The sequence below is a fragment of the Dasypus novemcinctus genome, chromosome 13 (assembly GCF_030445035.2).
Source record: "Dasypus novemcinctus isolate mDasNov1 chromosome 13, mDasNov1.1.hap2, whole genome shotgun sequence".
Taxonomy (NCBI): Eukaryota; Metazoa; Chordata; class Mammalia; order Cingulata; family Dasypodidae; genus Dasypus; species Dasypus novemcinctus.
Window position 1 is genome coordinate 87,554,807 of NC_080685.1, and position 13,932 is coordinate 87,568,738.

General features: G+C 38.3%; 1 protein-coding gene across 2 annotated transcripts in view; it reads left to right on the forward strand.

Annotated features, from left to right (window-relative positions):
- Positions 1-13,932, forward strand: part of PPP1R12B (protein phosphatase 1 regulatory subunit 12B) — a 252,830-nt gene that overhangs the window by 21,472 nt on the left and 217,426 nt on the right. The gene's annotated exons all lie outside the window — the stretch shown is intronic.

Consider the following 13,932-nt stretch of genomic DNA (forward strand, 5'->3'; position numbering starts at 1 on the left):
AATCTTTATTTTCCTTTGTTCTTTCCCAGACCATGCTAATTTTTATAAATATTTTAACATAATTGAACTTACGGTACCTTGTAAGAAAAATAAGTACTGTTTTAATTTACTTGAGTGACCACTGTGTATCAAGTGTGCACTGTGCATTTTGCTTTGTTTTTGTTATCTTTACATTAACTGCTCTTTCAAGGGGGCAGTTGTTTTTTTTTTTTTAAAGATTTATTTTATTTATTTCTCTCCCCTTCCCTGCCGTTGTCTGCTCTCTGTGTCCATTCACTATGTGTTCTTCTGCATCTGCTTGCATTCTTGTCAGTGGCACCAGGAATCTGTGTCTCTTTTTGCTGTGTCATCTTGCTATGTCACCTCTCTGCGTGTGTGGCGCCACTCCAGGGCAGGCTGCGATTTTTTCACATGGGGTGGCTCTCCTTATGGGGCACACTCCTTGCACGTGGGGCACCTCTACACGGGGGACACCCCTGCATGGCATGGCACTCCTTGCATGTGGCAGCACTACGCATAAGCCAGCTTACAACACGGGTCACGAGGCCCTGGGTATTGAACCCTCCATATGGTAGGCAGATGCTCTATCAGTTGAGCCACATCTGCTTCCCAAGGGGGCAGTTTTAATCTAGTTAATTATGAGGAAGAAGAATAAAAGAAGTTGGGTAATTTACCCTAACCTAGATCTTAAGAGGTCATGCTGATATTTGAACCTAGATCGGTCTAATTCAGAAACTTCTAGTGTTCTCTCTAGGTTATATTGTTTTTCTAAATTCCTGGTTCACCTCTCCTGTGAGTGAGATTGGGGGTGGGGGATGGGTTAGGTAATCCATTGAGCTGGGATGAGGACTAGATGAAGGCACAGGTGAATGTGTAGCTTGGTGAACTCTGGGGAGGCCAAGGACTGTGGTTGAAAATACAATTGTAGGAGTGTTCTTTGAAATCTATGGCAGGGGAGGGCCACTGGTGCAGGGTGTCAGTGGTGGGGGGATATGTGGGGAGGGGTGCACATGGGGCATACCTCTGTGGAAAATGAATGTGTTCATATTGTCGTAGGGTGTTTTCTCAGTGGTTGAAGACCCAGACAATAAACAACAAAATATTAAACTTCCATGCTGCGAAGTTCTGCTACTTTCAATAAAGTGGCAAAAATATCTTGGAGTATATAAGTAGTGCCTTATAAAAGAAAACAGACCAATATGCCAAGCCTTCAATATTAATACTTGTACTTACAAACCTTATTCTTGTAAAATTGAAACTTAACCTAATAACAAACTGATGCTTAAGAGTTACCTAATGAAATCTTCCTTGTTACTCAAACATGCCCTCTCTCTAAGCCAAACTCAGCAAATAAACTTCTACCTTCCTATCCCTGCCCCATGTGGGACATGAGTCCTGGAGATGAGCCTCCCTGGCAATGTTGGATAACTACCAAGTATTAACCAGCGATGCATTTGGAAGAAGACCTTAACCAAAAGGGGGAAATATTAATTACAACAGAGTTTTTATGGCTAAGAGATTTCAAAGTGAGTCCAGAGATCATTTCAGAGGTTACACTTATGCACATTTGAGGCAAATCTCACTTACTGTCATAGTAAACAAAACCTCAAACAGGGTTGCTCCAGAGAGCCCTAGAGATGTCTGGACACTGTAGGTAAGGCATACGTGAAATCAGTACCCCTTTGGTGGGCCTTATCTTGGAATATATGAGAATCTGTTCCCCAATATAGTAGAGTTAGACTCAGTTATAATTTCCTTACTCATGATTCTTCTACCCCTTTTATTTGAACTTATAATTAGCACTATAACCATTAAATCTATGTCCCAGAGGCTTAAATCTTCAGTCTGTTCATATCCAGTTAAGCCCTGAATCTCAGCAGAGTTGTGACCAATACCTTCTCTCCAGTTCATCAGACTTGCCTGGGACAACTAACAAAATGATGATAATGGACAACTCCCATCCCAAAAAACAAAGAAGATCTACAACTGTAAGCAAAACAGTTCCCTTTATCTGTCACATAAGATCTAAACCCTCTCCCAATCCAAAGCAGAGTGGGCACCATGCCCAAAACCTTAAAATTTAGGAATGAACAAACCTAAGGATGAAATGTGACCATGGACCAAAGTAGAATTATTGTTATTGTAGTAACAGAAGAATGTGTAACATTGATATAAAGATAGTGATTACTAGAGGTTCTGAGGGGACTGGAAGGAAAGAGTAGGTGGAACATAGGGCATATTTAGGGCATTGGAATTATTCTGCCTGATATTGCAATGGTGGATACAGGCTATTAGACATTTTGTCAAAACCTGTAGAACTGTACAGTGCAAAGAGTAAACCATAATGCAAACTATAGACCTTGGCTAGTAGCAATGCTTTAATATTGGTTCATTAGTTGTAATGAATGTACCACACTAATGTAAGTTGTTATTAATAGGGTAAAGTGTGGGAGGGGAAGGGAACAGGTTATATAGGAATCACCTACATTTTCCCCCACCATACTTTTGATGTAATTTTTCTATAATCTAAAGCTTCTCTAAAAATAAAGTTTATTATATGAAGGAAAAAAAGACCTCTTTCATACAGACCACTTTGTAGGATAAGGTTTCATTTAACAGTCTGTTGATCCTTCAGTTGTTACATTGTCAGAATTCTGCATCTACTCAGTGTGTGATAATGCTGAAAGCATCACTCCCCTATCTCTTTTATGTTATGGCATACATAGAAAATGACATTATTTATACAGCACCCTTGGTAACCTGGAGAGGATTTCGGAGTTTGGTATAAAAATTAATGGTATTATCTTAATTTATCATAAGATTATCTATTAAAAATCAGACTTTGGCTAATTTTACTGTCAAAATCTATTAATAATAAACAGACCAAGAAGTAACAATCAAGAAATTAACAAACTGAATTATATTTTATTTGGGAACAGCTAGTACCAGATGCATTGATAATGATGTTGCTGATGATCATGATGATAATCATGATATATATACATGTATTCTAGTTAGAAAAATTAGAGCAAATTAAATGGAAAAACTATATTTTACAATTGCATGTAAAACGTGAAGCTTCAGTGATGTTAAACAAATATAGAGTAAAATAATAGTATAAACTATCACTGCTGAAAGAAACTAAAGAAGACGTCAAAGTCATTTTAGAGTAGGTTGGGCCTCACCTCACTGTCAAGGAAAAAGACCAGGTTCTGAGGAAAAAAGTGGAGTTACCTGTCATTACTCCAGAGATGCCAGGCTAACCTGGGCCTTGGACCTGGGACACAGAAAAATATGGCCCGCTGTTTTTGACAAGGGTGCCAAGTACATACAATGAGAGTAAAGACTAGTCTCTTCAACAGATGGTGTTGGGAAAAGTGGATTTCTGCATACAAAGGAATGAAGCTGGACCCCTGCCTCACATCATATACAAAAATTAATCAAAGTCGATCAAGGATCTAAACATAAGAGCTAAAACTATAAAACTCTTAGAAGATAATAGGTGAAGATCTTCATAATCTGGGATTTTCCAATGGATTCTTAGATATGATACCAAAAGCATGAGCATCAAAAGAAACAATAAATTCAATCTCACCAAAATTAAAAACCTTTGTAATTCAAAGGACACAAGAAAGTGAAAAGACAGCTTACAAAGTGCAAGAAAATAGTTGCAAATTATACGTCAGATAAGGGCTTAATATCCAGAATATATAAAGAATTTTTACAGTGCAACAATAAAAAGACAACCCAGGGAAGCAGACTTGGCCCAGTGGTTAGGGCGTCCGTCTACCACATGGGAGGTCTGAGGTTCAAACCCCGGGCCTCCTTGACCCGTGTGGAGCTGGCCCACGTGCAGTGCTGATGCGCGCAAGGAGTGCTATGCCATGCAGGGGTGCCCCCTGCGTAGGGGAACCCCATGTGCAAGGAGTGTGCCCTGTAAGGAGAGCAGCCCAGCACGAAATAAAGTTCAGCCTGCCCAGGAATGACACTGCACACATGGAGAACTGACGTAGCAAAGATGACACAACAAAGAGACACAGATTCCCAGTGCCACTGACAACAACAGAAGCGGACAAAGAAGAACATGCAGCAAAGTGGACACAAAGAACAGACAACTTGGGGGGAGGAGAGAAATAAATAAAAATTAAATTAAAATAAAATAAAAAGACAACCCAATTTAAAAAATGGGCAAAGGACTTGAATGGATATGTTCTGAAGAAGACATACAAAGTTTATGAAAAGATGCTCATCATTAGCCATTAGGGAAATGCAAGCCAAAACTACGAGGCACCACTTCATTGCCACAGGATGGCTATTATTAAAAATAAAAAAAGGAAAATAACAAGTGTTGAAGAGAATGCAGAAAAATTGGAACTGTAGTGCATTGTTAGCAGGAATATGAAATGGTGCAGCTACTGTGGAAAGCAAAATGATGGTTCCTCAAAATTACAATATGACTCAGCAATTCCACTTCTAAGTATTTACCCAGATAAAGTGAAAACAGGTTCACAAAGAGATACTTGTACACCAGTGTTCATAGCAGCATTATTCAGAAGAGCCAAAAGGTGGAAACAACCCAAGTGTCCATTAACAAATGAATGAACAAAATGTGGTGTATATACACAATGGAATGCTATTCACCCATAAGAAAGAATGAAGTTTTGAGATTTGCTGCAACATGGAAGAATCTTGAAAACATTCTGCTCAGAAAATAAGCAAGACACATAAGGACAAATATTGTATGATGCCACTTAAAAGAGATGTCTAGAAATAGAAAATCTGCAGAGAAAGAAAGATTTAGAGGTTACCAGGGTATGGAGGACAAAGGGAATCTCTGTTTGGTGGATATGGAGTGTGTGTAAAAAAAAAAAAAAATAGAGCAAGAGACTAAAATGATTCAACAGGAAGATCAAGAGAAGGGACTACTTTGTGGAGTCAGTACTGTGTGTGCTCTCTGGCAGTGGAGGAACCATACATGTTAGCTTTATGTACCAAAATTACGATTACTGAATTTAGGAATAATATAGAGGGAGTCATACAAGTTAAATACAATTTTACCCATCTTAAATATTTGATTGGTTGCAAAAAATATTTTGAAATAACAATACAAAAAATTTATTCAAAAGATCTTTGTATCATACTTGTAACACATTTTGTGGCCCAGTACTTGATTGGGAAGAACTGATATAATATACATTAGCTCAAATGTATTAATAATAAGCACTCAATAAACATTGCCTGTTATGTTGAATTAGTATAGCAAAGTGGTTTAGATCATGAGCTTTGGAGTCAGTTATACCTGGGTTGTAATCCTGGCATTGCTACTTATGTGCACTAAGAAGGCTAGGATCATGTCTGAGCAGACTGCTTGATATTTAGAAGGCACTCAGGTGATTTTTTATGAGTTTTAGAATCAAGATCAAACTCTTTAATGAGGCCTTTCTATGACCCTCAAGGCACTGTATACCTCACTTAACACACCTCCTACTTGTTCATTCCACTCAAACCATATTGGCCTTCTCCCTGTTTCTCAAAAACTCCAGTTGTTATTTCCAATACAGAGCATCACATCTCTTATTCCTTCTGACTGTAATGCTTTTATTTCATATATTCATATAGCTTTTTTATTTTCTATAAGTCTTTTTTTTTTAAGATTTATTTATTTCTCTCCCCTCCCCCCCCAGTTGTCTGTTCTCTGTGTCTATTTGCTGTGTGTTCTTCTTTGTCCGCTTCTGTTGTTGTCAGTGGCACAGGAATCTGTTGCTTTTTGTTGCGTCATGTTGTTGTGTCAGCTCTCCATGTGTGTGGTGCCATTCCTGGGCAGGCTGAACTTTCTTTCGCTCTGGACAGCCTTCCTTATGGGGCCTACTCCTTACGCGTGGGGCTCCCCTACACGGGGACACCCCTGCGTGGCACAGCACTCCTTGCATGCATCAGCACTGCACATGGGCCAGTTCCACACAGGTCAAGGAGGCCCGGGGTTTGAACCGCGGACCTCCCATGTGGTAGATGGATGCCCTAACCACTGGGCCAAGTCCGTTTCCCTCTACAGGTCTTTAATGTCACCTTTGCAGTGAAGCACTTTCTGACCAACTACCAAAAAATGTCAGATGAACTTACCCCTCTTCTTATTTTTTAAAATTGTGGTATTTTTTTAATGTGATGTCAGATAGGGATATAACTTCATTTTTTTTTGCAAACGAATGTACTGTTGTGCTAGCACCGTTTGTTGAAAAGACTCCAAGATTTAAACCTTTCTTTTTCAGGCCTTCCTCCTTGTCCAGAATCTCAGGAACAGGGAAGAATAATAATGGTGATAGAGGGCATTTTTGTTTTGTTTTTTGTTTTCTTCTCTTTATTGAGAATATCTCTACTTATTTCTCCATTAAATTTGATGTTTTCTTTAGTTTCTGATCACATCTTTTGATTAAGGAGTTTCCTTATTTCTAGTTTATTAAGGCATTTCAGTTCCCCCTATTGTGTAATTTAATATGCATACAGAAAGTGGGCATAAAATATAAATGTACAACTTAACTGATTTTTATAAAGCCAAGGCTTGAGGTACCAACGCCTCAGCAAAGAAATTTAAAAGATTTTTTACTAATGGTTTTAATACCAGGAATGGATATTAATTTTTTGATACCTCTGATATTAAAAACATAAGTTAATAGCCCTGGGAAGTTTAAATGAATATCTGGGGAGATATCTCACCTTGTGTGCTTAAAAAGCACCAGTTATCAACTATAACCTTAACTGAGGCTGCTATTATTTTACATTTCCAGGAAGATCTGTTTTTCTTCTGAGCTTTATAACACTATATCCAATTGCATTCTCATTATATCTCTTTGGAGACTACAGGTACCTCAAACTCAACATATTTCAAATGAAGTGTTTGCTTCTTCTCCTGTGTTTTCTATCTCAGTAAATGGCACTTGGCTCTATCTGGTATTATACCAGGAACCTGAGTAATACCAGCCATTCCTTAATTTTCTTGATTCTTTTGTTCAGTAATGTTTATTCAGCATTTATTATGTACTATGTAGCTAGCACTGGGGATACAGAGGAGGGAAAAAAGACATGGTCCTTTCAAGAGTTTACAGTTACCAAATCCTGTGAATTTCATTTCCTAAATGTCTTTCGAATCTGTCTACTTTCATTTGTTTCCTTTAACGTCACGTTAGCCCAGGTTGTTATCTCTCACCTGGTTTACTGAACCCTTCCTCTTGGATGGTTTCCCTGCTTCTACTCTTGCCTTCTCTAGCCATTTTCTGTCCTTCGTTCCAGAAGATCTGAACATTTCACTCCCTTAAAATTCTTCAGTGGTTGCCGTTACCATGTTCTCCTGTCTCATTTGTTGCCATTCCCAACTTTGAATTCTATACTTCAGCTACATTGATCGTCTTTCATTTCCTCAATCATATCATGTTCTCTTGTCTCCACGTTTTGGCACATTTCTTTACCCTCCTTCCCCAACCCTATTTGCCTCTCTTTATATACTCATCTTTCAGGTCTCACTTCAGGCTTGCCAAGGAGCCTCCCCATGGTTCTTCCAACACTGTGTGTTCCCATATTAGGTGCTTCCTCTATGTTTTCCCTTGGCAATGCGTAGTTTCCCTGTCTTAGCATTTATTATATAGATTAAAGATTCTCATTTAACTGGCTGCTTTCCCCTAATCAGATATTAAGCTCTGGGAGGGCAGGGACTATGCCTAACATTTACCATTATGTTAACAGCACCTACCAGAATTTTTATTAAAAATTAGGCATTGGGAATAAATATTTTTTCAGTGAGTGAACTAAGGAAGGAAGGGGTAGTGACATGAGAGGAGCAGTGAGTTCCAGCTCTTAATTTAATGAGAATAATCAGAGTTGTAGTTTGGGGTTCATATTTCAAATCATACAACTTTCTTTGCTTCGAAGTATTTGATTTACCTTATTAATGATTGGTTTTTATTTTATATTTTTCTTATTATTTAAACTTTGGCTAGTTATGGCTTACAGGGAATTGAGAATTGAATAGCACATTCTTACGTCTTTTAAAGACCAAGAGAACTAAGAGAGAGAGAGCATAAACCAGGATTTCAGATGCTAAAAATATTGCAGAATTTAGATCCTTGACCTTCAGGCAGTGTGTCAATATGAGACGTACAACTGTTAGGAATATGTAGCTCTGGTGTAGAAAGTTCTTGCAAAGTTCAGACAATTTGCTTTGTTATAAGTATTATAGCTTTGAAATAAGCTGGAAGCAAACTTAAACTATAACTGAATGAATTTCATTGAAATTTGAGAGTTGTAGTAAGAATAAAAATAAACTTATTTTTAGCATAGTTTGCAGATTGGTATGTAAATGCAGTCCTGTATAAAAAGACAAGAATTGTATCCTTTTACAAAATTTTATATAGATTAAATAGTCTTATTTATTTGATAGAAATTACCTTGGCAGTTACTATTTGTAGTAAAGGAATATGGAAAGGTTCTCCTCGCCTTCTTCTTCCTGAATCACTCCTCTGCATGCGCCTCACTGTTCCTCTCTCACTGCCCTCCCTTTTCTGAGTCTTCCATTGTTAGTAGCTTTTTTCTCTCTCCTTTCTCCATTTGTAACCTTACCCTCATGGCATCATCTATCAATTATGCACTAATGATGTTAGGCTTGCCTAGCCCTGAACTCTCCAGCCTTGACCTTTCTTCTGGACTCCAGACTTGTATTTTCAACTGTATACTGGACATTTTGATCTAGAGAACCTAAAGATTTATATTAGTCTCAGTATTTTCAGAACAAAACTATTTTAATCCCAGCTACAACCTGTTCCTCCTCCTCCTCCTGCATTCTCTTCTTAGAGAAGTATATCCTTAACCACTCAGTCATCTAAGGCATTGGTTCCCAAATACCAGTCCCAAGATTTGTGCCATACTGACTGCATGAGAATCACGGGGGTGGGGTGGGGGGGCACATGGACATGGTAAAAATAGATATTCCTGAGCCCTACCCTTCAAAGAGCCTGATCCAGTAGTGGTGCTCATCCAAGTTTGGGAACCCACTGATGAAAACCAGAATTTGCCTTCTCCTACTTCATCTCTACTAAATCATAAAGACCTATCATTTCTATCTCTGCAATATTTCTTAACTCTGTCTTTTTGCCTTCATTCACACCACTAGTACCCTAGTTCAGGCTCTTCTCTCTCATGTGAGGTTATTTTTAAAATATTTGTTGAATAAATGAATGTATCGTTGCCATAGTCTGTTAGAGATTTCCCTTGTCTAGTTTCTGTCCCTTTATAGTCCAGTTTTAATATTACCCTCAGGCTTTTCTTTTAAAAAAACAGTGTGGAGAATGGGTTTAGCTTAGTGGTTGAGTGCCTGCTTCACATGTACAAGGTGCTTTGTTCAATCCCTGGTATCTCCTAAAACTAAAAACTAAAACAAAACAAAAAAACTAGTGTAGTAATCTATCCTTTATTTTAAAATTTCATCAGTGGTTGCCAAACTGGTTACGTATCAGGATGCTCATTAAAATACAAATGCCTGAGCCCTACCTCTGGACATTCCTCAGTAGATCTAGGGTGGAGCCCAGGAATCTGTATTTCTACCATGCATTCCAGGTTATTCTGATGCAGTTCTGCATTTGGGAGCCATTGACATTAAGTCTAATTGGCCTTAACATGGCACCTAAAATGCTTTTAACTCATTGTTTTAGTTTGCTAAAGGCTACCAATGCAAAAATACGATAAATGGGTTGACTTTTATCATAGGGATTTATTAGGATAAAATCTTACAGTTCTAAAACTGTGAAAATGTCCAAATCAGGGCATCATTAGACATGCTTTTTTACCAAAGATGAGCTGCTGGTGATCCTGGACTCCTGCCTCGAGGCAAGGCAAAATGTCATCAGTCTCTGCCTTCTTCTCCAGGCTCACTTTCTCCCCAAGCTTAGCTGTGGGTGATCAGGCATATGGTTGGTCTCTCCCTGGGCCCTCTCTCTTCAGCTTCAGGCAGTTCCACTGATTCCAGCCTCTGGCCTCTCTCTCAGTCTCTCAAGTTGTTTCTGTCTTTCTGTAGCTGTAGGTGATCCTGGAGTCCTCTCTCTCACATGGCAGGGTAAAAGCTTACAGTTCGCTTTCTCTGTGGCATTTTTTTCTCCCCCTGTGTGGCTTTTTAGTACTCTGTTTATAGAGGACTCCAATAGGAGGAGTAAGATCTACCCTCAATGTTAAGTTAAGATACTACTTGCCAAAAGATCCTACTTAAAATGAGTCCACACTCACAGGAATGGGTTAACTTTAAGAACATACTTTTCTGGGGTCTACAAAAGACTCAAACTAGCATTCCCATCTTCCCAGTTTCTTTTTCTATTACTTCCCAATCACATTTGCATACCTGTACACTTACTACTTGCCGTTTTACTTCCTTAGCACTCCTTATGAACTTTTGGTCATGTTGTTCTCTTTGTCCAGATTGCCTCCTGTGGTCCTCTGTACCTGTTAAAACCTCCTAATCCTTTAAGGCTCAGTTTAGGTGTCACTTCCTCTGTGAAGTCTTCCCTGGCAGAATTTATTCATCTTTCCTTTCTGTTCTCAAAACACATTGTTCTTGCTGCTGTCTTAGCAACTAGTATGTGATACTGTCTTATACAAATTCATATTTGACTTTGTCCACACTAGTCTGTGAATCCCTGATGGCAGAAAGCATGTCTCAACCATCTTTTTCTCCTTAGTGCACAAAACAGTGCTTGAAAGAATGAATCAATGGTCAGTGAAGTTCTGAAAGAGGATGAGGTCTCTCAGTGTTGGGAAAAACAGCAGACTGAGGTCTGATCCTTGGGGAATTTATGTATTTAGGAATAGAAGAGGAAACAAAGAAGTGATGACGGGGCACTAGTTATTATATTGTGGAAGCTGAGAATAGCTGGTCATTACAGGGGTGCAGGTCTGTTGTTTTTCATCATTCCTTAAGAATGCAAAGTTTGGTTAGCTATAGCTAAGATAAAATTAAACTCCAGTTTTCTAATCTGCGTTTTCAGAAAGACCTTGAGGAGAAGAACCTTCTCAACTATTTGGGATAGATTAAGTTTACATGAAGGCCACAGGACAAAACCTGCCAGGACCCTTCAATCTTAGAAATCATGATTTTTTTTTTCCAAGATGATACTTGGGGAAGCAAACTAAATCATTTGAGAAAAGCTTAGCTGGTCTGGGAGGAACACCTTATCTAGTTTCTCTAAACATGCCAGAGGAAATTGTCACAATGCCTTGCTGTTGAGTCTAAATCATAAGAGCAAGTTGAAGAAGTAACTTTTCCCTTCCCAGATCCAATAGTCTTGTACTTGGAGAATCCTTATTATGCCATGTTTGGAAGTTTGATTGGCTGTTGCATTTTCATGATTTCTTGTTGTTGGACAAGGATGAGGAGTTAGTTCCATGTTTCCTCCATTAATTATGGTTTTAATGGATTTTAGAAAAATCCCTATTTTGTATCTGTTCAGCCCATCCTAGGGCTGCTTTCTTAGGTTCCATTTAGCCCATGGCTGCTAGGAATGATTTATTGCGTGGATTGTGGCTTTCTTGGATCTCATTTGTTACCACCAAAGTAAAAGATGTTAATTACATTTTAAACATTGTGAAAATTTATCCCAGGACTCCATTTCAGCATCCAAAAGCATGAATTTAATTTTTATAAACTCTCTTCAATTACCAAACAAGAATTGATATGAGCTTCATAGGCATTTGTGAAGTCTTTTTCAGTAAGTAGTGCAGAGGCAGGCTGAATCCAGAAGTAATGGAGTTTCATTATTTACCTAGTTTTTCCATCCTAGGGCTGCTGTTGCCCCAATGGAGAGATTTAGCCAATTTTTTCTTTTGTTTTGTTTTTTGTTTGTTTGTTAGGAGGTACTGGGGATTGAACCCAGGACCTCATACATGGGAGCAGGCACTCAACCACTGAGATACATCTGCTCCCCAGTGGTTTTTTTCATTTGCTCATTCTGTTTTGTTTTCAGGAGGTACCGGGGATCAAACCCTGCACCTCGTACATGGGAAGCAGGCACTCAACCACTTGAGCTATATCTGAACTCCTGGCCAATGTTTTTGATGTGACCTGTGAGTAAAGAGAAAAATGTGTTACAAACAACTTCTGCGAACACAATTCAACCTTTGTATTATTATACTTGTTTCTTATCCACTTTAGAGAATCAATGTCCAAACCCTACACCCTCTTGTCTCTCCTGGCTTCCTCTGCAGGGTCAATAGATGCTTTCTCTTCATCTTGCAGTAGCCTGCTTTGCTTGTTGATTTATTCTTAGACTTTTCCTATTTTTTGTTGGTTATTTCTCTGAACTTTAGTGCATCCCTTTGAAAACCTTCCTTGAAGAAATCATTATCTATATTCCTTTTGAATTTCCCATATTTGGGTCATGCTCTGGTCTAATACTTGTAGGACTAAGGTTGCAAGTGTCTATAATGTAGCCTTTGGAAGTCACTTTCTCACCTTTTCTTAGTGTTTCATGTTGTTGCCTGGGGTAATTGGATTGCCCCGATAGCACTGGAATTTGTCAAGAAGTGACTTACTTGACTAATGCCTAGCCATGTTCTCTAGTTTATTCACAGATGCTGTCTTTTATTGATGTTTACATAAATTATTTCCTAATAACATTCCTTGATTTCCCAACCATACACACACACTACACACATACACACATATACACAAATAGATATATATTTTTGAGGTTATTATAATAGAATCCCCAAAGGGCACTAAAGATACTGGCAATTACTCAAATAAGAACAAGTCTTTTTGCTTATGAACTTTACTGTTTCAAAAGTCCCTACTAATCACTTTCCCCTACAGAAGAGGAAAGGAAAGGGGGACAAACACCCCTTGTTTTGATCCGATCTGGTTTATCTGAGTATTATCCTTTTGCATTAATGAATATTGGAATGGTTTTGATGAACTTTGTTAAGGTTTGTTGTTGTTTTGTTTGGTTCCTCATCCCTCAGCTGCCTCCTGTAGCCTAGGCCAAGAGTTATGGAGCAGTGCTCTCCAACCAGGTTGCTGCTTATCCTTGCTTTTAGTTATGATTTGTGAGTTTCCATTGGTGTTTTCCTTACACTAATAGGGAACTAATCTAGCTAACAGTATATTCTACTCTGCTTTTGGACCACCTAGAAAATTCCCTCCAAATAAGAAAGTCAGTATTGCATTTACCATGTTTTCTGGGAATAGCATAGGAAAGGGAAATCTACTAATCCAAATCATTTCTATATAATATTTATTAATACATAGTTGTTAAAATTATTAAAGTTTTACCTTTCTTTTTCTGACCCTTTCATGGACGAGTGAGTAATTTAAAGTCTTTTCTGCTGTTGGGGCAGCAGAAAGTTAGGAAAAACAAAGGACTTAGAGAACCTGTAAACCAGCACAAGTGGAATTGGAAATGGCTGAATAAAGGATTCTCATGTAGAGTCTGACAAACATAGGCACGTTATTTTCTCATGATCTCATTTCAGATCTCAGGAATTTTTTCTTTAATTTTTTATTTTGACGTAATAATAGATTCACAGGAAATTGTACAGAGAGGTCCTGTGTACCCTTCAGCGAGTTTCTCCCAGTGGTAACATCTTACATTACTATCCTATAACATCAAAACTAGAAAATGGACATTGGTATAATCCACAGACCTTATTCAGATTTCACTAGTTTTACATGTACTTATTTGTGTGTGTTTATGTAGTTGTGTTTTTAAAAAAAGTATTTTTATTCATTTTTAAAGGATACATAGATCACACAAAATGTTACATTAAAAAATATAGGAGGTTCCCATATGCCCCACTCCCCACACCCCCCACTTTAACCACATCAACAACTTCTTTCATTAGTGTGATACATTCATTGCATTTGATGAATACATTCTGGAGCGCTGCTACACAGCATGGATTATA